Source organism: Sturnira hondurensis, unplaced genomic scaffold, assembly GCF_014824575.4.
Source record: "Sturnira hondurensis isolate 20B ecotype Veracruz unplaced genomic scaffold, ASM1482457v3 Scaffold0019970, whole genome shotgun sequence".
NCBI lineage: Eukaryota > Metazoa > Chordata > Mammalia > Chiroptera > Phyllostomidae > Sturnira > Sturnira hondurensis.
In genome coordinates this window covers 423,708-447,770 of record NW_028092601.1, presented here as the reverse complement: position 1 = coordinate 447,770, position 24,063 = coordinate 423,708, and the positions used below count along the sequence as shown (strand labels likewise).

The following is a 24,063-nucleotide window of genomic DNA, read 5'->3' as shown; positions in this document are numbered from 1 at the left end:
TAGAGGTGAAAATGTCAAAAAATTTATTAACTTTCAATGTTAAAAACTTTATACCCAGGGTACACCAAGATATTGGAGTGGTGCTTTTTTTATTTAAAGATTTTACTTATTTATATTTAGGGAGAGGGGGAGGGAGGGAGAAAGAGAAGGACAGAAAGGTCAATGTGTGGTTGCCTTTCACATGGTCCTCACTGGGAACCGGGCTTCCAATCCAAGCATATGCCCTGACTTGGAATCGAAACAAGGGACCCTTTGAATTGCAGCCTGTGCTCAATCCATTGAGCTACACCAGCCAGGGCAGAGTGCTTCTTCTTAAAGGAATCACCCTTTAGGGTTTAGTCCTTGGTTTAGAAGTTGCATAGTCTTGGTATTTTTGTTAAGTGCTTTAAGAATTCATGATCTTGGTCCAGGGATGATGATACTATGACATTTTCTTCTTCCTCAGAGGAGTGGTTCTTGATAATGTTCTGAGCAGTCAGGGAAACCTGATGGTTCTCATGAAATTGTAAAGCTTTGATTATATCAAGCCTACCAAGTTCCTTGATCAAAAGACTAAGGAATTCCTCCTCAGAGAGCTTCTCTGTTGCCTGAAGGAAAAAAGAGATGATGTCAAGGATGTTGATGACAAACATGGTGTCGGGGATGGTGAGCAGGTTCACCAGCAAGTCTTGTCCAAGGCTCCAGAGTGGACAAGCTGGATCAACTGGTCCATGGTGCTCCCAGTCCATGAAGTTAGCCACCGAACAGACAGCCTCTTTCTGGACTTTAAAATTTCCATTTTTCAGCAGAGCCACCAGGAGAGGCAGGATGTTGGAAGCAATGAACTGCTGGAGGTGCTGGGGGTGAGGGGGCCTGGTGGCCACATTGCTTAAGGCCCAGGCTGTCTCCTTCTGGACAGAGGAGTTGGGGTGCAGGAGGAGCTGGAGCAGCGTGCCCAGGATGCCTGTGTCACTTGCCACTTGGGTCTGGTGATCTGTTCCCGTGATAATGTTGCCGACGGTGTGTAGAGACAGGGTCAAGATGTTGAATTCAGAGCTGGTTATAAACTCAACCAGCCTAAGTGCACCAGCATGTCAACCACTTGGGCAGTGTGCTCACTGCAGCCCTCAGGGATGTAGGACACAGCACAGCAGGTGTCAGCCCTTCACTGTCTTGGTGGTACAGGAAATGGGAGAGGATGAGCAACATTTTCTTTACTACCTTTTTGCAGGGGCATGGGTTCTTGTTTTGGTAAAGGTTGGACAGGGTCCTTGTGATGTTCCACAGAAATGTGTTTGGTATGGTTGATGAGATCAGGGCCAGCAGGTATGGGATGGCATTGCTAACTGCTATCTTCTGGGCAGTCACCTGCTGTATTACCAAGGGCCCACACTACTTATTCACACAGCATATGGGGGGGGGGAGACAGGAGCTCAACCAAGGGCTGGATGCTCCCCACACTCCCATGACAGCTTGAGTCTGCTCTGAAGTTCCTGAAGCAATGTTGGTCAGAGCTCAGGAACCTCAAATTGCCTCAAATTGCAAGCAGAGGTGACTTGAGGACCTCAGGAACTCCACCAGCCTGGGAATGAACCCTGCTTCGACAGTCAGTTTCAGAGGTGAGTTCCTTTCCCAGGACAGTATTCTCCTGGAGGCCTGCAATGCCTGGAAACATAGTTCGGGATCTGAGGCATTCACACCATTGATTATTTCTTGAAGGGTTAGGCAGACCCAGTTCATCCCTCCTTCAGAAGCTGGGTCAGTGGAAAGGCTGGTGATGTTTATTTTCTTTATGACCTGCTCATCCTTCCTGGCCTTCTGGAGCTGCAGGATGACTGCCATCTGCTACTGCCACTGCATAGATGCATCTTTGCCTTTGATACTTAAATTTTCTCAGCCTCTCTTTTTGGAGCTTCTAAAGTCAGCATATTGACAGGAAGAAGTCAACAGGTCCCCACCTGGGAACCTGGTCCACAACCCAGGCATATGCCCTGACTGGAAATTGAACCAGTGACTCTTTGGTTCACAGGGTGGTACTCAATCCACTGAGCCACAACAACCAAGGCAGAAGATTTTTATTTTGATGAAGTCCTGTTTGTTTATTCTTTCCTCTATATCTCCTGCTCTGAGGGACATTTTGGTAAAAACACCGCTGTATGAAGTATCTGAGATTTTCCTGCCTATGTTTTCCTCTAAGACTTTTATGGTATCACGACTGATATTTAAGTTTTTATCCATCTTGAAATTATTTTTGTGTATGTTTTAATGACCATGATTATGTCATTATGTTTGTTAAAGGGTACTGAAATTGCTGTCAATATTTTAATACTTAACCCATTGACAATGATCTCAAAGATATGGTTAACATTTTCCCAACTGCTGTATACATTTGCACATTTTCTTGCTAGTCAAGAAAAGCATCCTTATTTCATTTTAGTTTTTTTTTATTCATATCTTATGGAAGTAACATAAAATGATATTGAAGAGCATTTTGGTCATTTCAGTTCGAAGCTGTGAAGGTGCACTTTAGTGCCTTTGTCAAAATCATGACCTTACTTGAAAGGCAGTTTGTAAACTGTTTGCCAATATTTTTTTAGGTAAAGCTAACTAATCAGTGTTTGAGATAATCATTCACTTGTGCTCTTTGAGACTGACTCTTTTCCATAATCAGCATCAGAATACTTTTCTGAAGCATCTGATTGCTCATGACCTGATACTAGATGGCTAAAAGTGAAATGACTTCTGCCACATAAAAATATTTAATTCGATAAAAACTACATTTGATCAAATGAATTAAACCTCAAACACATTAGAGCTCAAAGTGGTAATATTAAACTCTGATTGAACAACTTTTATTTGTTTCTAATCTATGCTTAATATTCATTTCCTCTAGAGGCCCTTTCTGAACATATAAAACCAAATTATTCCCCTTGTTATATACTTATATACCATTTAATACTCCTTAATGCATTCATAATTTGTAGTTATTTATCTGTTGATCATTTCTGTAATGCCTGTGTTGCTCAGTAGATTTATATGCTTACAGAACAAGAATTTTGTCTTGTCTATTTTATTCCTTATTCTAGGGTCCACTGCCTATCATAATCCCAACACTCGATAAATGCTATTTGAATAAATGAATGAACATAAGCTAAAGTATTAAATCAAATTCTACATACAAAGTGGAGATAAAGAGTAAAAGGACATATTTGGGGTAGAGGAATTAGATTATGGTGGAGAAGAAAGGATCTTGAAATAGTTGGTAGAGCACTAGATTTAGAGTTAGAAGAGTTAAGGTTTTGATCCTGATACTTAGTAGCTGTGTGACTTTAATAAAAATAGCTTCCCTCTCTAATCTTTTAAAGTTTATAAAATGAATTGGGAAAATAAAAAATATAAAATGTTCTTTTCCCAATTATTTATTTATTTATTTATATTGTTGCTCAAGTGCAGTTATATCCTTTTCCTCCCCATAACTCCCCCCGCCCCACCCATCCCTGATTTCTGCCCCTAATCTTACCCCCTTAGGATTTGTCCATGTGTCCTTTATACCTGTTACTTGATGACCCTTCCCATATTTTCCCCCATTATCCCTCTTCCTGCTCTGTGGTTACTGCCAGTTTGGATCTGGAGAGCATTATGCTAAGTGAAATAAGCCATGTGGTGAAAGACAAATACCATATGATCTCACCTACAAGTGGAACCTAATCAACAAAACAAACAAGCATGCAAAACATAACCAGAGATATTAAAATAAAGTGTTCTTACAATTTCTGTCATCTTGGATTTTCCTAACTTCTGTTTTCTCATCTCTAAATTGGGAGTTATAATAGTACCTATCTCAGAGTTATTGTGAATGTTAAATGAGATAATATGTATTGGGTTTTATCCTTCTATCCATTCTTTACCAAGCAGTTCTCAAAAATACTTTGAGCCTCTTTGTCTTACTGTAGCAGTTTCATCTTTGGATAATTATAATACATAATCAGAATTCCCCATAATACCAAACTACAATGTGTGATAATGACCTGCCTGTTAAAGTGTCTGCTCTGTACCAATGGACCATTTAGAAATAAACAATTTTGAAAAAAAATATTGAGGTTCAATGGATAAAAGCAATGTGTTTGGAATCTGCCAGAGCTAGGTTTGAAACATTGTCTCCACCACTACCCTTTGGTAAGTCACTTACTCCTTCTCCTAAGCTTCTTATAATATGGCACTAGTAACACCATCTCATCTTGTTGGGGGAGGAGATATGTGACATAATATGCATAAAGCACCTGACACAAAAGAAGCACTTGCTACATAGTATTGGATTGCCCAAAAAGTCCATTTAGTTTTTTCCATAAAAGACACATTTTTAATTTCCAACAATAACTTTATTAGTTTGGATATTTTGAGTAGGTCAGCTATCTCCTACTTAGCATAACACTGATTGTTCTCAATTAATGTCTCCATTTGAGTGCCACTAACTTCAACTGGTCTGATTGTGGAGCATTGTCCACTGAGAAATCTCTAGCACAATTCTTTTTTTATCGTTGTTCAATCACAGTTGTCTGCATTTCCCCCCTACCACTCCCCCCAATCCCAGCCATCCCCACCTCCCTCTCTTGCTTCCATTCACCCTTGGTTTTATCTATGTGGCCTTTATACTTGTTCCTGGAAATCCTTCCCCCTTTCCCCACATTATGCCTTCCCACTTCCCCTCTGGTTACTGTCAGATTGTTCTTAATTTCAATGCCTCTGGTTATATTTTGCTTGCTTGTTTGTCTTGTTGATTAGGTTCCAGTTAAAGGTGATGTCATAGGGTATTTGTTCATCACTGCCTGGCTTATTTCACTTAGCATATTGCTCTCTAGTTCCATCCATGCTATTGCAAAGGGTAGGACCTCCTTCTTTCTTTCTACTGCATAGTATTCCATTGTGTAAATGTACCATAGTTTTTTTATCCATTCTTTACTGATGGGCACGTAGGTTTCTAGCACAAAACTTCTCGAACCACTCTTCATATGTACAATCAGTCATAACACTTTCTCCATACATTTGCACAAATTTTTATTTTTGCATTTCACAACACCTATTAAAGTACCAATGACATACTTCACAGACATAGAACAAATACTTCAGAAATTGATAAGAAACCACAAATGACCCCGAATAGCAGCTGCAATTTTGAGAAAGAATAACAAAGTCAGAGGGATCACAATACCTGATATCAAACTGTATTATAAGGCAACTGAAATCAAAACAGCCTGGTACTGGCATAAAAACAGGCACATAGAACAATGTAACAGAACAGTGAACCCAGAAATAAACCCAAATCTCTCGGGCCAATTAATATTTGACAAAGGGGGCAGCAACATGAAATGGACTAATAATAGCCTCTTCAACAAATGGTGTTGGGAGAACTGGAGAGCTATGTGCAAAAAAATGAAACTCGAGCACCAACTTACACCATACACAAAATAAATTCAAGGTGGATAAAAGACTTAAATATACACTGGGGCACCATTAAAGTCCTAGAGGAGAACATTGGCAAGGAAATCTCAGATATTTCATGCAGCAACTCTTTTACTGATGTCCCCTAGAGAAAGGGACAAAAAGGAGAGAATAAACAAATGGGATCTCATCAAAATTAAAAGCTTTTACACACCTAAAGAAAACAGTATTAAGATAAAAAGAGAACCAACTGTTTGGGAAAACACATTTGCCAATGATACCTCAGATAAGGGTTTAATCTCCAAAATATACAAAGAACTCACATGACTCCACTCCAAGAAGACAAGCAACCCAATTAAAAAGTGGGCAAAGGACTTGAACAGACATTTCTCCAAGGAGGACATGCAGAGGGTCCATAGACATATGAAAAGATGCTCAATATCACTAGCTATCAGAGAGATTCAAATTAAAACCACAATGAGATACCACCTTACACTGGTTAGATTAGCCATCATAAACAAAGCAACAAACAACAAGTGTTGGAGAGGATGTGGAGAAGAGAGGACCCTAGTTCACTGTTGGTGGGATTGCAGACTGGAACAACCCTACTGTGGAAAACAGTATGGAATTGTCTCAGAAAACTAAATATGGACCTGCCTTTTGACCCAGCAATGCCACTGATGGGATTATATCTTATGAACCCTAAAATACCAATCCCAAAGAACCTATGCACCCCAATGTTCATAGCAGCACAATTTACAATAACCAAGATCTGGAAGCAACCTAGGTGCCCATCAGTAAATGAATGGATCAAAAAACTATGGTAAAAATACACAATGGAATTCTATGGAGCAGAAAGAAAGAAGGAGCTACTCCCCTTTGCACCAATATGGATGGAACTGGAAAGCATTATGCTGAGTGAAATAAACCAGGCGGTGAAAGACAAATACCATATGATCTCACCTTTAACAGGAAGCTAGCAATGAAACAAACAAGCAAGCAAAATAAAAATAAAGACACTGAAATAGAGAACAGGGGGGCAGTGACTAGAGGGGAGAGGGGAGGGAATTTCAGGGGGGAAAGGGGAAGGATTTTCAGGAACTAGTATGAAGGACACATGGACAACAACTAAGGGGGATGGAAATGGGAGGGAGGTGGGGAGCATTGGGAGGGTGGGCTGGGATGGCAGTAAAAGACAGAAAACTGTATTTGAACAATAATTAAATTTTAAAAATATTTTTGCATTTCAATGGCATTTTTGCCTTTCTTGAAATAATAAAGCATAATATGCCAAAACTGTTGCACAGTTCCTCCATGTTCAATATTAAAATTGTTACAGAAAAATTTTCAAATTTCGATATATTTTTAATGCATGGTGATATGACAGCTGTTACAAGACAACCTAACAAAACTGTTTCCAATGAAGTTAAAGGCAACAAGAGCTATTAGAGACAACTTACAGAAAAAAAACTCAAACAAGCTTTTTGGCCAGCCCAATATTTAGTAATCTCATTTTGAGTTGGTAAATTATATAAATAAGTCCAAAGTTATAAACTCTGATCTCTACATGGGTTAGATCATATATTCATGGTTTTATTCAATATTTTTTCTCTTGGTAAGCCAGGAATCTCAGGAGAGGGTTTATACAATTCTAAGAGCCCCTGTCCTTTTGGAGCTCACAATGTAGAGGGCATCAGTGAGAGACATCTACTACATGGTGTGATAAATACTATGATAGAATATACATAATACTGTAGTGACTAAGAAAGATTTCTTAAAGTAGATCGGGCCTGAGTTTAGAGTAGCTATTTCCAGAATGGAGAAAAGGTAAAAAGAAATGTTTGCCAGAGGAGACAGTATAAACAAAGACTAGCAGATTTTTCTGCTGTAACAGACTGGACTCCCACTTCCACCTGATATCTTGTGAGTCCCTTAGAGAGAGAATAGCTGGATCAGGGAAAACCCATCCTGTTCCTGGGAGAATAACTTAAACTGTTAACCCTCCTGACTGAATGAGGAGCTTGTCATATTATCATTATCTTTATACAATTAGTACAGCAAAGTATTTACATAAGGTTCTCAAGGACCTTCAAGATGTCAATAAATATCTTTATACAATTAGTACAGCAAAGTATTTACATAAGGTTCTCAAGGACCTTCAAGATGTCAATAAATATCTTGAAGGTCCTTGAGAACCTTATGTAAATACTTTGCTGTACTGATTGTATAAAGATATTGACTGGATCAAAAAGCTATGGTACATTTACACAATGGAATTCTATGCCGCAGAAAGGAAGAAGGAGCTCCTACCCTTTGCAACATCATGGATGAAACTGGAAACCATTCTGCTGAGTGAAATAAGCCAGGTGGTGAAAGACAAATACCATATGATCTCACCTTTAACAGGAATCTAAACAACAAAACAAACAAGCAAGTAAAATATGACCAAAGACACTCAAATACGGAACAGGTTTACAGGGACCAGGGGGAGAGGGGAGAGAATCACAGGGGAAAAGGGGATGGACTCACATGAACAAGTATAAAGGACACATGGACAATAACTAAGGTGGGGGAGGAAATGGGAGGGAGGTGGGTAGCACTGGGGGGACAGGGCTGGGAATATAAGACAGAAAACTGTACTTGAACAACAATTAAATAAAAAAGATGTCAATAAATATTGCACTTTATAGGAAAAAAGACAAAGCCACTTTAACTAAACTTAGTAAGTTGAAAACATTGTTAACTTATTAATGATTATCTCTAATAGATTTTACCATGTGTGTAGATTGGGCTGTTTGGAAAAACTATTGTGTGGGTCTGAATCAGGAGGATGATCTTTTTCAACTATTGTTTAGATTGGACAGCTTTTTCAATGTGTGTGTAAAGGTCATAGGTTTGCTGAGATATTGACCGCCTCCAACATTTAGTGGGTCAGGAGGAGTCTGGGCAGTCAGTTCAATGTTGGCAGTGAGCAGTCCTTTCCTTTTACTCTATTGTAAAATTCTTATCCTTTCTGCCATGACAAGAAAATAAATGAGAAAAATTGATATGAAGTTCCATCTGTAAAGGACCCTCTCTAAAGAAATTCCTTTCTGAATATGTGGAGGCTAGAAAGGTAAGGGCATAATTATCATTGTTAATATCATCACCATCATCATTACTATCATCATCATCACCATCATATTTTTTCCTTTTGCCCATCCTGGAAATAGCTTCTCTAATAGTATTTCTATTATTGAAACAAAAGGATTCTCTATTCTGAAAGAGTTACTTGGTTTCTCTCAAATATCTTTCTCTGCTCTAGGTGTAGAGTGATGACTATGATAAATGTCATGGGGTTATGGTATATAATATAGAGAAGACAATCAATCTTAATCAGAAGATATTCTATGACTAATTCTTTTCACTAGCACCCATAAAATTAGCGTGTGTTCAAAGTAGGTATTCACCTCTCACCATATGAAGAAGTCCTAAATGAGGCTATGTCTATATATGAAGGTAGGCACCATGGAGAAGTGACGTTTCTTTATAAGAGCAAATAAATATTCCATCTAGAAAGAGAATGATGGAAGCAGAGGTAAGAAATCATGAAATCCCCTTTCACTGCCTCTTATTTTCTACTTAAAACAAAACAAAAACTAACAAGTTGAGCTTTCTACAATTTGGGTTCCACCTCACCACCTAAAGCTTGTTTTGAGGGTCCCTAGGGAAATGGTTCAACCTGGACAGATTACTCTGGATTTGCAGCTTTGCTGTCAGTGTAGGGTAGATTCCCAGCAGAAGCCTCCTAATTGGCTGTCAGTGAATCACCTTTATGCACAGCTGTTTCTTTAAAAGCCTTTTCCACTCCAGTAACATACCCTGTTTACAACAGCCCAAAACATGTTGAAGTGTAGATGTGGGAGTGGGAGTAAGGAGGGTTTGAAATCCCACTAACCTGGTGGTTTGACAGTTGTGAATATTCTCAAAATGTTTCACTGCACATGTGCTTCAGTCATGTTAAGACAGTTAAAACATTTTGACATGTTTCTTTTTGGCTCTGGTCTTGGCTACTGTGTTCATGACCCTATTAGCTAGTGGCTAGAAAGGTTTGAAAAGATTGGCAAACCCACTGAGACAGCTCTTTGTAAAGGGAATTTATGGCTGTGTAATATAGTGATTAACCCTAAGCACTACAAGCTGTTACCCAGGACACAACTACTTCAGAGCCCAGGAAATCAGAATGAAATCAAACATTTTCCACATGGAAATGTGTCCACCCTCTAAAAACATGTGCTTTCCTTTGAATATGACCTTATTTTTGCCAATTGGAATTTGGAGCTGAATTCAAATCTTGGCTCTGGCACCTAACAGCTGTGTGATCCTACATAAGACACTTAACTTCCCTTTATGTTTGTTCTTGTCTTTAAAAATTAGACTATTAATTCCCATCTCCCAGTATTTCTGTGAGTTTACATATAAAAACAGTACAGTACCTGGTCACAGTAGGCAATTAATATATGTCGATTTCCTTCCTTTCCTTAATTAAAATATTTAAAGCAGGACCTGTTAATGTTACTAGCACAAGACATACAATACAGAGAAGGGACTTGAGGCCCAAATTGCCTACCCTAACCATTCTGACAAAAAATGGTATTTCAAATCTTAAAAGCTCTCTCTTTCAGCTGAAGCTCATTTTTCCAACAGGTTGTAATCTGCTACCACATTAATTGTCCATAAGAAGTTACCTCCAGAATTTAATATTCTTTCTGGTTGCTCTTGAGCATTGATCTCTGAAGATGAGATATTTGAGCAGAATTCTTTTAACACTTTTCACATGCAGCACTTAGCCTTCTTAAGGATTTTCCCTTTGCTGCTACTGACTGACTGACCCACTGGCAGACCCCACTCTTGAACTATCTTAGACTATCAAATAATATAAGAGATGGAACACTGAGAAAAGAAATAGTGTATAACAGAAAATTAAATTGAGCCCATATTTCCTCATTAGTAGAATTGTTATTTGTAAAGTTGCAATACCACTATAAACCCAAAGACTGGATTGAGCTCCTCCTCTGTCTCCTGTCCTCTGCTTCACCGAGTTTCTTACCTTAGAGTATTGCTACTAACTTCTGAGGTCTTTTGGGTCAGAAACTATGTCTTGAACTTTGTAATAAACCCAGAAGCTTGCATAATGCCTGAAAAATTATAGATGCTGAGCTAATATTTGTTAAATGAGAAAACAACTGAACAAAAGAAATGTCAGCAAAACAGTTCATAAATGTTTTCAGCAAGACTTTCACAGAGCTTCATAACTTTATCCCCTAACCCCCAATTCTTTGCCCAAATGTACAGAATTGAATATGGGAAAATAAACTTTCTTCCTAAAGAAAAGTAATTATGACAGGAATCCTAATATACCAACTATGCTTCTTGATCCCCAGGTAAATACACAGTATATTGTTTAACTTCAAGAAAAAGAAAAAATAAAGAACTAAAATCTGTACACTTGGCACTGTCTGCTGTGTGCCCTGCTACTTTGTGGACTGTGCTATCACTGTTCCTCAGCCTGAACATACACTGCAAATGTACGAATGGCATTGCAAACTAGATCTTCTTTAGATCTAGTTTGTACTACCAATCCCACTGAAAATGATTGTTACCAGATACTGAGCCTGCAAATCTGTAGTTGAATGGCAATAACTTAGAGATGACATAAAAGGTCCACTAGGGAGGTTGTCTCCACAGGACTGCTAAGAACTTTAAGTGAAATAGTATATACAAGGTACCCAGCACAGTGCTTAGAACATCGTAAGTGTCTGATATATATGAGCTAGCTAACTAATTTCCTCCTCCTCTGAGTTAGATGACATCAGATCATCTTATTAACCCTTCAAGTCTTTCTTCAGTGCACCTTCAAGAAAGATTAAAAACAGAGTCACATATTACATTTTTTCCTACGTGATTCTTTATCTTTTGTTCTTTTAATCCAGAAAAGGTTACTAGACTAAACCACAATTGTATAAAATGCCAATTCAATCACTTTTGTCCAGGCCCTCCCCAATGCTTCTCCTTTTTCAACCCATTTCATTTTTATTTGAAGGTTGTTGGGAATCCCTCTGCCTGGTTTCAAGAGTTGTAACTGCCCCCCATGGCTAAGACTGAGTGAGGACCTCTAGAATGTGAGCCACTAAGGAGACAAAGCTTGTCCCTGGTAGCAAACACTGCCTCTGCTCCCTCCCCTGCCCCCAACACTTGGTAGCTTAGTCAATGACAGGTAGGACTTCTCAGAGGAGGGGTAACCTAAGCTAGACACATCACTTGGGAGGTCATAATGGAGGGATGGGGGGGTGCTGCAGCAAAGAGGGAGTGATGGACTCTCGCCCCCTGGCTATTTTGACATAGCCCGAGTCCCCATGTCCTCTGGGAGAAGCACTTCCTGGCTCTCTAATCCACTTAAGCCTGAAAACCTATGATGGGGGAGACGGTGCAGCTCCTTGCCTTGCTATAGCGGTATCCGGGGTAAATCTAATATAAGAAAGAATTCCTAAAAGTCCTGTGAAGCCTGCTTTGCTAAGAGTGCTTTCATTCATATGTTAAGGGTCCAAGCAGGAAATTAGTATGTCTCCCAAAGTTTCTGCAACCCCCTTTCTTGACAGACATTTACACAGACTAAGCCCTCAGATTTCTTTGAAACGTTATCTACTGTTTGAGCCTTACTGCCTGTGTTCCTGTGTATATTACAACCCAATAAAAGCCATTGAGGAAGGGGCTCTTGGTCTTTCTCCTCTGAGAGATTGGTCACCTCTCCTCTCCAAACAGATCATGTCTTGGTAGTGTTACTTTCATCCATGTGGATGGGGGGACTTGCTGGCAAAGTTGCCCCCACAGAAGATGTCATTAACCTTCCTATCAGAGCTTTGCAGTTTTTTAAAAAGCAATCCATTATGGGCTTTATCTGTCTTAAAAGAGGCAGAACTCCATTTTTTCTTTAAAATGTTTCAAATAATATTGAAACAAAGCAGTTTATTTTAACAAATCTATGTGCAATGGTTGTTTCCTTGCATACCATTGTTTAACTGCTTGTTCTTGCTATGTATACCTACTCCACCTGAATTTGTAATGAAGATGTCCCTGCTAACACTGATTTACTTTTTCCCTTTCTCTTGCCCTCTGCCAGCGCTGGCTATACAACACCAAAAACTTAGCTCTTGATTCCAATTTTATAGTTTCTTGGAAATATCTGGAGTTTTTTCAGACTAGGTACTGAACTTTCTTCTGTTTCTTTTCTTTCTTTTGAATTTTTAATAACACATTAACTTTGGACAGTACTTGGCACAGAAAATGGACTTATTACACCCTTTTGAATGAACACATTATGTTAGGTGGAGAAATGATCTCTGGAATAGGAGTGGCCGAAGTAAGGATGGTTCTATTCTCCTTGTAGTCTATTATCCATTGTGGCTACTTTTGTCACATTTGGTGGCTTTGAACACAAGGAATTGTCCTAACTGCAGACCTACCAGGTCTGGGCAAAGTTGGAAAGAAATTTCTATCTTACAGGACTTTAAAAAATTTCAGTGAGAAAGACAAGGTAGCAGATGCCCCATCCCTTCATATTTTCTTGTTTTCATGCCTGCAAAACACAGACTTTAATCAGCTAAATACTATCTAATATAGCCAGCACGTGGTAACATGAAAACAGGAAAATTTGCTGCCTTAATGGGAAAAAAGGCATATTTATTTAGCCTGGAAATATACTGTAATAGCCAATGAGTGCATTTGGACCATAAGGGTAAACAGGTACATTTATACTAAGTGGGAGAAAAGGGGAGCTGCAATTTAGAGATTAGAAAGCACCATTAAGAATTAGACCAGTGCTGAATACCATTTCATGTTCAAACTAAGGGGACATGACAGAAGTTATTTCTTTTAACAGAAGTTTTTTATTTTATTTTTTTATACAGGTAGTTAAATCATAGTACACAGGCCAAAACCGCCTGCCATTTTTTGTAAAAGTGAGAATTAAATTCATTTATTTCTTTAAAAAATGTTTAATTTATATATTATTAATTTTTATTTTAATGTATTTTAAAATTGTTGTTCAAGTAGAGCTGTCTTCATTAGCCCCCACCAGTCACCTCTGCCCTACACATCCCCATCTCCCACCCTCAATCCTAATCCACTTTGTCTTTCTCCATGGGTCCTTCATACATGTTCTTTTATGACCCTTACCCTTTTTGTCCCATTATCACCTTCCCCTCCACTCTGATCACTGTCAATCTGTTCTTTATTTCAATGTCTCTGGTTATATTTTGCTTGATTATTTGGTTTGTTGATTACATTCCCCTTATAGGTGAGACTATATGGTATTTGTATTTCACCAGCTGGCTTAATTCACTTAGCATAATGCTCTCCAGTTTCATCCATGCCATTGCTAAACGTAGGAGATTCTTCTTTTTTGTGCTGTGTAGTATTCCATTATGAAAATATACCATGGTTTTACCATCCATTCATTTACTAAAGACACTTAGGTTGCTTCCAATATTTGACTATTATAAATTCTGCTGCTATGAACATTGGGTATCATGGGTTCTTTTTTATTTATTTATTTATTTATTTATTTATTTATTTATTTATTTAACTTTTGTTCAAGTACAGTTTTCCTTCTTGTATTCCCAGCCCTGCACCCCCCTAGTGCTCCCCAACCCCTCCCATCTCCGCCCCCCGTCTTAGTTATTGTCCATGTGTCCTTCATACTTATTCATGTGAGTCCATCCCCTTTTACTCTGTGCTTCTCTCCCCTCTACCCTCTGGACCCTGTCAGCATGTTCTGTATTTCAGTATCTTTGGTTACATTTTGCTTGCTTGTTTGTTTTGTTGTTTACATTCCTGTTAAAGGTGATATCATATGGTATTTGTCTTTCACTGCCTGGCTTATTTCACTCAGCATAATGCTTTCCAGCTCCATCCATGATGTTGCAAAGGGTAGGGACTCCTTCTTCCTTTCTGAAGCATAGAATTCCATTGTGTAAATGTACCATAGCTTTTTGATCCAGTCATCGACCGGTGGGCATTTAGGTTGCTTCCAACTCTTGGCTATTGTAAATTGTGCTGCTATGAACATCGGGGTGCATAGGTTCTTTTGGATTGGTGCTTCAGGGTTCTTAGGATATACTCCTAGCAGTGGAATTGCTGGGTCAAAAGGCACGTCCATTTTTAGTTTTCTTAGAAAATTCCATACTGCTTTCCATAGTGGTTGTACCAGTCTGCAATCCCACCAACAGTGGACTAGGGTCCCCTTTTCCCCACAACCTCTCCAGCACTTGTTGTTTGTTTCTTTGTTTATGATAGCCATTCTGACTGGTGTTAAGTGGTATCTCATTGTGGTTTTAATTTGCATCTCTCTGATAGCTAGAGATATTGAGCATCTTTTCATGTGTCTCTGGATCCTCTGTATGTCCTCCTTGGAGAAATGTCTGTTCAAGTCCTCTGCCCATTTTTTAATCGGGTTGCTTGTCTTCTTTGAGTGGAGTCGAGTGAGTTCTTTGTATATTTTGGAGATTAAACCTTTGTCTGAGGTATCATTGGCAAATATGTTTTCCCAAACAGTTGCTTCTCTTTGTATCTTGATACTGTTTTCCTTAGCCATGCAGAAGCTTTTAATTTTGATGAGATCCCATTTGTGTATTCTTTCCTTTATATCCCTTGCTCTAGGGGACGTATCAGTAAAAATCTTGCTGCGTGGAATGTCTGAGATTTTCCTGCCAATGCTCTCCTCTAGGACTTTAATGGTTTCCCGGCTTATATTTAAGTCTTTTATCCACCTTGAATTTATTTTGGTGTATGGTGTAAGTTGGTGCTCGAGTTTCATTTTTTTGCATGTGGCTGTCCAGTTTTCCCAACACCATTTGTTGAAGAGGCTATCTTTACTCCATTTTATGTTACTGCCCCCTTTGTCGAATATTAATTGACTGTAGAGGTTTGGGTTTATTTCTGGGCTCTCTGTTCTATTCCATTGGTCTATGTGCCTGTTTTTATGCCAGTACCAGGCTGTTTTGATTACAGTGGCCTTGTAGTACAGTTTGATATCAGGTATTGTAATCCCTCCTACTTTGCTTTTCTTTCTCAAAATTGCAGCTGCTATTCGTGGTCTTTTGTAGTTCCATATAAATTTTTGAAGTGTTTGTTCTATGTCTGTGAAATATGCCATCGGCACTTTAATAGGTATTGCATTAAATCTGTAAATTGCTTTGGGTAGTATGGACATTTTGATGATGTTAATTCTTCCAATCCATGAACACGGTATATGTTTCCATTTGTTTGTGTCTTCCTTGATTTCTGTCTTCAGTGTTGTGTAATTTTCTGCATACAAGTCTTTAACCTCCTTGGTTAGGTTTATTCCCAGATATTTTATTTTTCTTTTTGCTATATCGAATGGGATTTTTTTCTTGATTTCTGCTTCTGCTGTTTCATTGTTAGTATACAAAAATGCCTTTGATTTCTGGATATTGACTTTGTAACCCGCTGTTTTGCCAAATTCATTTATTAGTTCGAGCAGTTTTTTGGTAGAGTCTATAGGATTTTCCATGTACACTATCATGTCATCTGCAAACAATGACAGTTTTGTTTCCTCCTTTCCAATTTGGATGCCTTTTATTTCCTTTTCTTGTCTGATTGCTGTGGCTAGAACTTCCAATACTATATTGAATAGAAGTGGTGAAAGTGGACAACCTTGTCTTGTTCCCGATCTTAGTGGAAAAGCTTTTAGTTTTTGTCCATTGAGTATGATGTTGGCTGTAGGTTTTTCATATATGGCCTTTATTATATTGAGGAATGCTCCCTCTATTCCCACTTTGCTGAGTACCTTTATCATAAATGGGTGTTGTACCTTATCAAAAGCTTTTTCCGCATCTATTGATATGATCATGTGGTTTTTGTGTTTGCTTTTGTTTATGTGGTGTATTACATTTACTGATTTACGAATATTGAACCATCCTTGCATCCCTGGGATGAATCCCACTTGGTCATGGTGTATGATCTTTTTGATGTATTGTTGGATGCGATTTGCCAATATTTTATTGAGGATTTTAGCGTCTATGTTCATCAGCGATATTGGCCTGAAGTTTTCTTTCTTTGTTGTGTCTCTGTCTGGTTTTGGAATTAGGATGATGCTGGCTTCATAAAAAGAGTTGGGGAGTTTTCCCTCCTTTTGGATTTTTTGAAATAGTCTGTGAAGAATCGGGGTTAGTTCTTCCTTAAAAGCTTTGTAGAATTCTCCTGTGAAACCATCTGGTCCAGGGCTTTTGTGTGATGGGAGTTTTTTGATTACTTCTTCAATTTCCGCTGCTGTTATTGGCCTGTTCAGGTTTTCTGCTTCTTTTTCATTGAGTTTTGGAAGATTATATTTTTCTAGAAATTTGTCCATTTCATCTAGGTTTTCAAATTTCTTGGCATACAGCTCTGCATAGTAATTCCTTACAATCTCTTCTATTTCTGTGGTATCAGTTGTAATCTCTCCTCTTTCATTTCTGATTGTGTTTATTTGGGTCCTCTCTCTTTTTTTCTTGATGAGCCTACTTAAAGGTTTATCTATTTTGTTTATCTTTTCAAAAAACCAACTCCTGGATTCATTGATCTTTAGAATTGTGCTTTTAGTCTCTATGTCATTTAATTCTGCTCTGATCTTGGTTATTTCCTTCCTTGTACTTGCTCTGGGCTGTCTCTGTTGTTGTTCCTCAAGTTCTTGGAGGCGTCGGGTTAGGTTGTTTGTTTGAAATGTTTCTATTTTCTTTAGGTAAGCCTGTATTGCTATGAACTTCCCTCTCAGGACTGCCTTGGCCGTGTCCCATAAGTTTTGGGTTGTGGTGAGTTCATTTTCATTTGTTTCCAGAAACTTTTTTATTTCTTCCCTGATTTCTATCTTGACCCATTCGTTGTTTAATAGCATACCATTCAATCTCCATGATTTTGTGTGTTTTTGGTTTTTTCCTGTGGGGTTAGTTTCCAATTTCAGTCCCTTGTGATCAGAGAAAATGCTTGGTATGATTTCTATTTTCCTAAATTTGTTGAGTCTCGTTTTGTGTCCTATCATGTGGTCTATCTTGGAAAATGTTCCGTGTGCATTTGAAAAGAATGTGTATTTAGCTTCTTTAGGGTGAAGGGCTCTATATATATCAATGAGGTCCATTTCATCTAGAGTGTCATTTAATGCTGCAATATCTTTGTTGATATTTTGTTTGGAAGATCTGTCCATTTTTGACAGTGGGGTGTTAAAATCCCCTACTATAATTGTGTTGCCGTCAATATCATTTTTGAGGTCCTCTAGGATTTTCTTTATATATTTTGGTGCTCCTATGTTGGGTGCATATATATTTACGATGTTAATGTCTTCTTGCTGGATTCTTCCCTTGAGCAATATGAAGTGACCTTCTGGGTCTCTCTTTATGGCCCTGTTTTTGAAGTCTATTTTGTCTGATATGAGAATTGCTACCCCGGCTTTTTTTTCTTGTCCATTTGCTTGGAAAATTTGTTTCCATCCTTTCACCTTTAGTCTGTGATGGTCTTTTGACCTGAGGTGGGTCTCTTGTAGGCAGCATATGTGTGGGTCATGCTTTCTTATCCATTCAGCTATTCTGTGTCTTTTAATTGGTGCATTTAATCCATTTACATTTAAGGTTATTATTGAAATGTACTTATTCATTGCCATTTATGTACCTGTGTTCCTCTCTGTCTCTCTCTCTTCCTTCCTTTCCTTAAAGCAGCCCTTTTAGTAATTCTTGTAGAGCTGGTTTGGTGGAAGCGTATTCTTTTAGACTTCTTTTGTCTTGGAAGCTCTTTATTTGGCCGTCTATCTTGATTGAGAGCCTTGCTGGGTACAGTAGCCTTGGTTGTAGGCCTCTGTTTCTCATTGCTTGGAATATTTCTTGCCATTCTCTTCTTGCTTGGAATGTTTCCATTGAGAAGTCAGTAGCCAGCCTTATTGGGACCCCCTTGTATGTCACTTCCTTTTTCTCCCTTGCTGCCTTTAGGATTTTCTCTTTATCTTGGAGGTTTGCCATTTTAATGATGATGTGTCTTGCAGTAGGCCTCTTTGGGTTCCACCTGCTGGGGACTCTCTGTGATTCCTGGATCCGTGCGACTTTATCTCTCCTCAACTTAGGAAAATTTTCCGTTATTACTCTTTCAAGTAGGTTTTCTATCCCTTGTTCCTCTTCCTCTCCTTCTGGAATTCCTATTATTCGGATATTATTACGTTTCATGTTGTCTTGCATTTCTCTTAAATTCTCCTCATTTTTTCTGATTCTCTTTTCCCTTACTTGTTCCGTCTGGGAGATTTTTTCTAACCTGTCTTCAATCTCACTTATGCGATCTTCCGCCATATCGATTCTATTCTTCATACCTTCTACTGTGTTCTTCAATTCAGAAATTGTATTCTTCATTTCCTCTTGGCCTTTATTGATGGTTTCCATTTCCTTTTTCATGTTGGTATAGTTTGCAGAGAGTTCATTGTAGCTCCCCTGTAGTTTCTGGTAGCTCGTTGTTAGCTCTTTGAATTTCCTGATAACCAGTGCTTTGAATTCCACATCTGATAGTTGACTTGCCTCTATTTCATCTAATATTCTTTCTGAGGTTTCCTCCTTTTCTTTCGTTTGGGGATTATTTCTTTGTCTTCCCATTGTTTGTGATACTCTTCTTGTTGTCCTCCACTTCTTAAATTGATCTGTTCTGGTTCACTGGGTTTATGGTGTGAACTTCTGTGGTAGGATACCTGTGAAAGTCACCGGTGCAGTCTTCTGCAGGTATCTTGTTGTTCTCTGCTTCCACCAACTCCTTTCTTTATTGTGCGTGTGTGATCAGTTGTGGGGGAGGCAAAATGGTTTATGATAGCAGAGGGTTATTTTATGTTATTTACAGACACAGTGGGCAGAGAAGAAATAGACAATCTCTTGGCTATGTATAGAGTTAACCGTGCTCTTCAACCCAGCTTACCACTTTTAGGAAATGGTGGGCATAAGTTAAGTGTCTTGTTAAGAAGGGGGGGCTTGTGAGTTGTATCTAGAAAGCAGTGTGGTTGCGGGTGGTCAGAGTTGAGGTAAGGTGACAGTACAGGTTAGTAACTGGGTGTAGCGCGTCAGTATATAGAGTAATAGAAGTGAGGCACCTGTAAGGTGGTCTAAGGTCTGAGAGATGTGTTATGAAGTATTAGTGTTGTACAGAACAGCCCTTATTTACCCTAATATTAGAGGAACACTCAAGTGATAAATTCTATGTGATCTGTCTAAATGGGGGTTATAGAGCTTGGGTAGTATAGCAAAGGAAAGCATGTGAAGTATAGAAAATCAGCAAATCACTGTGGAGGAAGGAGCAGTAGGAACCTGTCAGGTAGTACAGTATACCCAGCCAGGATTAAAAAACCTGTACAGAAAGAGGTGGGATACAAAGATATTCTTGAAATGAAAAAAGGAGTAAGAATAATACAAAAATAATAATAATACACCTCAAAAGAGAACTATGCAACGCACAAACAATCTGACACACACACACACACACACACACGCAAAAGTCAGGAGAAAAGGGGAATAAGCGGAAAATTTGGGAAGAACAGAAGGACTAAAACCGGACAAAAAGGAAAAGAAATGAGGGACAGAGTATTGAAATATAGAGCAACAATACAGTTTACAATATATAAGATTAATTACAAAAGAGGTTGCGAGAGAAAAAGAAAAAATAAAAATAATAAAATAAAAAAAATAAAAAATAGAAAAAATAAAAAAGAAAAAAAGAAAGAAAAAAAGAGAAAAAAATGGGGGGAAGGAAAAACACACACACACACACTAGAGAAGGAGGCAAAAAGGAAAAAAAAAAGGAAGCACCCTTCCTTTGTTGGTTTCAAACTGTCCAAACCGGCTTTTCTGGTTGCCGAGTCTCTGAGGGCAGGTTTGCAGGAGCGCGCTAGCAGGCTGCTGATTGGTCTGTGGTCACGCACAGCCCCGTAAGGCTGCCTGTGTCCTGTGGCGTCTGGCACCGTCCTTCTCCGTGGGACCCAGGCTTTCCGAACAGAGACTTTTCCACAAAGCCTGTCTCTCAGCCCAGCCCAATCCCAAAAGACCAGCAATGACAGTGTCCTTCTTAAATCCCTCGGGCTGGCTGGCTGGCTGGCTGGCTACCACAGTGTCCTCAGTTGCCACCCTAGTCAGTTCTCTCCCGAGGAGTGCGCTGCTGGTCCACCAGACGCAGGCCCTCCAGCATTCACCCTGTCACCGGCGCCCCGGCCCTGGATTCAGACGGGGCTCCTGTTTCCCCCTGATGGTGCCAGCCCCCTTTGTGCGCCAATTCTCATTGGTACTCACGCTCCACCAGAGTTCGCCTGCCCTGGGTGCGCCTGGGCCGGGGCACAGCCCACGGCCTCCGGAGGGCACACAGCCGCTTTTGTCTTCACTGGCCTTCTGGATTCCTTGCTGACCTGCCACTGTTTGGGTCCTCCGTTACACTCTCTGGTCTCCTATTTTCATAAATGTTGGGGAACTGTTGGTTGATTATGCTATTCTTCGGTAGATCTGCCTGGATTTTCCACCAGATGCACGAGAGCTGGGTTCCCTAGGTGCTACTCTGTCGCCATCTTAACCCTCCTCCCATAGGTTCTTTTGAATGGTACTTTCAGGATTCTTAGGAGATGAGGAAATTCCAGACTGTTTTTGTAGTGCCTGCACCAGTCTGCATTTCCATCAACAGTGCACTAGGGTTCTCTTTTCCCCACATCCTTGTTAGCACTTGTTTGTTGATTTGTTTATAATGGCCATTCTGACCACTGTGAAGTGTTATCTCATTGTGGTTTTAATTTACATGTCTCTGGTGGCTAGTGATGCTGAGCATCCTTTCATATATCTCTGAGCCCTCTGTATAACCGCCTTGGAGAAGTGTCTGTTCAGGTCCTTTGCTCATTTTTAATTGGATTGTTTGTTTTCCTGGAGCAGAGTTGTGTGAGTTCTTTATATATTTTGGAGATAAACCCTTGTCCAATGTATCATCATATGGTTGGTTCCATTTTCATTTTGCTGATGTTTTCTTTAGCCATATACAAGATTTTTACTTTGATGAAGTCCCATTTGTTTCTTTTTTTCTTAATGTCCCTTGCTCTAGGGGAACATACTGTTCAAAATACTGCTTCATGGAATATCTGGGATTCTCCTGCCTACATTCTCCTCTAGAACTTTTATGGTGTCATGACTTATATTTAAGTCTTTCATCCATCTTGAGTTTATTTCTGTGTATGATGTAAGATGGTGGTCAAGATTTTTTTTTTTTTGCATGTAGCTGTACAAAGGTTCCAACACCATTTGTTGAACAGGCTATTTTTACTCATTTTTATGCTTCTGCCCCCTTTTTCAAATATTAATTGACCATAGAGACTTGGGTTTATTTCTTGGCTCTCTATTCTGTTCAACTGATCTATGTGTCCGTTCTCATGCCAGCACCATACTGTTTTGATTACCATGGCCTTTTAATATAGTTTTATGTCAGGTATTGTGATCCCTCCTATTTTGTTGATCTTTCTCAAAATTACTGCGGCTACTTGAGGTCACTTATAGTTCTATATAAATTGTTGAAATGTTTGTTTTTTGTAAAATATGTCATTGTTATTTTAATATGGATTGTGTTGAGTCTATAAATTGCTTTTAATAATATGGACATTTTGATGATGTTAATTTTTACAATCCATGAATGGAGTATATGCTTCCATTTGTTTGTGTCTTTCTTAATTTCTTTCTTCATAGTCATGTAGTTTTCTGAGAACAGGGCTTTTACCTCTTTGGTCAAGTTTATTCCTAGGTAATTTTATTTTCTTGTGGTTATAGCAAATGGGATTTTCTTCCTGATTTCTGATTCTGATATTTCAGTGTTCATGTACAAAAATGCCTTTGGTTTCTGAATACTGACTCTGTATACCTCTATTTTGGCAAATTCACTTATTAGATCAAATAGTTTTTTGGTGGAGTGTATAAGATTTTCTTTTTTTAAAAAATATTTTATTTATTTATTTTTAGAGAGAGGGGAAGGGAAGGAGAAAGAGTGGGAGAGAAACATCAATGTGTGGCTGCCTTTCATGTGTCCCCTACTGGAGACCTGGCCTGCAACCCAGGCATGTGCCCTGACTGGGAATCGAACAAGCGACCCTTTGCTTCACAGGCCTGTGCTCAATCCACTGAGCTACACCAGCCAGGGCAAGATTTTCTATGTACACTATCATATCATGTGCAAACAGTGACAGTTTTACTTCCTCCTTTCTATTTTTGATGCTTTTTATGTCTTCTTTTTGTATGATTGCTTTTCTAGGACTTCCAATACTATATTGAACAGAAGTAGTATAAGCAGACATTCTCATCTTGTTTCTGATCTAATTGAGAGAGCTTTTAGTTTTTGACCATTGAGTATGATGTTGGCTGTAGGTTTCTGGTATATGGCCTTTATTATGTTAGGGTATGCTCCCTCAACTCTGCTTTTGCTGCGAATTTTTATCATTAGTGAGTACTTTACCTTATCAAATCCTTTTTCTGCATCTATTGCCATGATCACGTAATTTTGTTTTCCTTTTGTTTATGTAATGCCTTATGTTTATTGATTTGTGAATATTGTAACATACTGTCATGCCTCAGATGAATCCCACTAAATAACGGTGTATGATCTTTTCAATGTATTGCAGGATGTGTTTTGCCAATATTTTGTTGAGGATTTTAGCATCTATGTTCATCAGCAATATTGATTCATTGTTTGTTTTTCCTTTGTTGTGTCTTTATGTGGTTTTGGGACTGGGATCACTCTGGTTTCATAAAAATTATTTGGGAGTCTTCCTTCTTCTTGGATATTTTGTAATAATTTGAGAAGTACAGGGGTTAACTTCTCCTTAAGTGTTTTGTAAAATACTCTTGAGAAACTATCCAGTACAGGGCTTTTGTGTGCCAGGAGTACTTTGATTACAGCTTCAATTGCACCAGCTGTTATCAGTATGTTCAGACTTTCTGCTTCTTCTTCATTTAGTTTTAGAACATTATATTTTTCTAAAAAATTGTCCATTTCACCTGGATTTTCAAATTTCCTGGCATATAATAGTTCATAGTAATTTCTTAAAATCCTTTGTATTTCTGAGGTATCAGTTGTAATCTCTCCTCTTTCATTTCTGATTTTATTTATTTGGGTCCTCTCCCTTTTCTCCTTGATGCATCTGCATAAAGACTTGTCAATTTTGTTTACCATTTCAAAGATCCAACTCTTGAATTTATTAATCTTTAAATTGCTCTTTTAATCTTTATGTCATTAAATTTTGCTCTGATCTTGGTTATTTCATTCCTTCTACTCTTGGTTTTGTTTGTTGTACCTCCTGTTCCTGTAGATGTAGGGTTAGGTTGTTTATTTGAAATGTTTCTCTTTTTTTAGGTAGGCCTGTATTGTTATGAATTTCCCTCTCAGGCTCCCTTTTCAGTAACCCATAGGTTTTGGGCTGTTCTGTGCTCATTTTCATTTGTTTCCATAAACCTTTTGATTACTTCTTTAATCTCATTATTAATGTGTTCATTGTTTAACAGCATGCTATTAAATCTCCATGGATGAATGTTTCTTGAGGTTGGTTTCTAGTTTCAAGCCCTTGTGGTCTGAGAAAATGCTTGG

At 38.7% G+C, this 24,063-nt stretch overlaps 1 pseudogene; it reads right to left on the bottom strand.

Moving 5' to 3' along the window:
* Positions 1–328: 328 nt before the first annotated feature.
* Positions 329–22,968, bottom strand: LOC118974911 (importin subunit alpha-8-like; annotated as a pseudogene).
* Between the last annotated feature and the right edge of the window lie 1,095 nt (positions 22,969–24,063).